Below are 1,854 nucleotides of genomic sequence, written 5' to 3'. Positions count from 1 at the left end.
CAAAATCACGGCGTCGTGCTTGATTTAGCTTGGCAATGGGCTAAAAATCCAAGTCGCGACTTAGATTTAGCTTGGCAGTGGCCTGGAAAACCAAGTCGCGACTTGGTTTGCTAGGTGATGACCAGGCCGTGGCTATTATTTCTCGGTCACGACTTGGTTTTCGGGGCCACGACTTGGTGTTTGGCTTCGTGTTATAGGGTCACTCGTTACTCGTAATCGCTCTCCGGCTTCGCTAGGCAACCTCTAGTAGCATGCACTTTCCGACCCAACATCTGGGTACCAGGGCATGGAGTGGACATGGTACCCCCTATATATACATATTGCACAAAAAGTGAAGTGACAGGAACAGACATTGATTTTCTGAGGAGTCATAATTTTTTCAAATGCACGACGTCGTGCTTGATTTAGCTTGGCAATGGGCTATAAATCCAAGTCGCGACTAAGATTTAGCTTGGCAGTGGCCTAGAAAACTAAGTCGCGACTTGGTTTGCTAGGTGACGACCAGGCCATGGCTCATATTTCTCGGTCACGACTTGGTTTTCGGGGCCACGACTTGGTGTTTGGCTTCATGTTATAGGGTCACTCATAACTCGTAATCGCTCTCCGGCTTCGCTAGGCAACCTCTATTGCCTTGCACTTTCCGGCCCCTTGTCTGGGTACCAGGGCATGGAGTGGACATGGTACCCCCTATATATACATATTGCACAAAAAGTGAAGTGACAGGAACAGACATTGATTTTCTGAGGAGTCATAATTTTTCATACAGTGCTCAAATCATGTCGGATCGACCCGAAATTTTGCACGACTCTTACGTTTGATGAAACAAATTGATTCTCGGGTTCCGAAGTTTCATTGGCATGTCATTCTGAGCTGCGGAGTTCGGGCTAGCCTTGGTTTCCGGCGACCGAGGTGCGCCTGATGGTTAAAGTGCGCATGAAGTGATTTGGGTTTCCGTGAAACCTTGTATAGTTGGTATGTACGTTGTATGGTCTTGATGTCGAAACCGGCTTTCGACCACCTCATCCGACACTTAATCGACAGAGAACATTATAAGATGGAGGTCCCGTACGTCAACCACAGTCGATACGTGAGTGGTTAGTATCGACCGGGAACATTATACGTTGGAGATTTCGTAGTATCGACCGAGAACCAAGTCCGACACCATTTGTCACGACCCTACTTTTTCCGTTATCTTATTCCGTTAAATTATTTAACGACCGTTAACTGTTAGTGTGCCACGTCATTTCCATGACCTATATTATTATTTTTGTAATAATATATATATAATAATTATTATGTGTTATGTGGATATATGTATTCATATTTTAAATTATACGTTTCTACGTTCCGCGGATTTCCATCCGGCGAATCTTTTCGGTTTTTAAACCAACGGTCGAGCTTTCGGGATTTTTAAATCCTAAATATTTTAAATATGATATTTTAAGGTCATATTATTAATAGGTGTATTTATATTTATTTTTCGTCGCGCGTTTGTTATCTTTCCGGATTTTTAATCGCGTAAGCGTGTTTTCGCGTTTCGGGGTTCGTTCGGGCTTACGGGCCAAAAGTAATTTAACATTTAGTGAGATGGGCTAGTGGGGCCCACCCCACTCCCCTTGGATCGGCCGAAGCTAAGGGGGAGTATACTCCCCTTTGCTTCTCATTTGTTTCCCATATTTTTTTAGCAAGTTATACCTAAAACCTAAATTCTATTATTTTCTCTCAACTCCTCTCTCCCCCCTCTCCCTTGTGCCGTCACCATCACCACCATAAACCACCATCATCATCTAAAATTGTAGCTTGGATCATAAATCAATTAACACCAACGCGTTCCTTGTTTCGTTCTCTACGCGA

The sequence above is a fragment of the Rutidosis leptorrhynchoides genome, chromosome 11, assembly GCF_046630445.1.
Source record: "Rutidosis leptorrhynchoides isolate AG116_Rl617_1_P2 chromosome 11, CSIRO_AGI_Rlap_v1, whole genome shotgun sequence".
In the NCBI taxonomy this organism is placed as follows: domain Eukaryota; kingdom Viridiplantae; phylum Streptophyta; class Magnoliopsida; order Asterales; family Asteraceae; genus Rutidosis; species Rutidosis leptorrhynchoides.
This window is presented reverse-complemented; position numbering follows the sequence as displayed.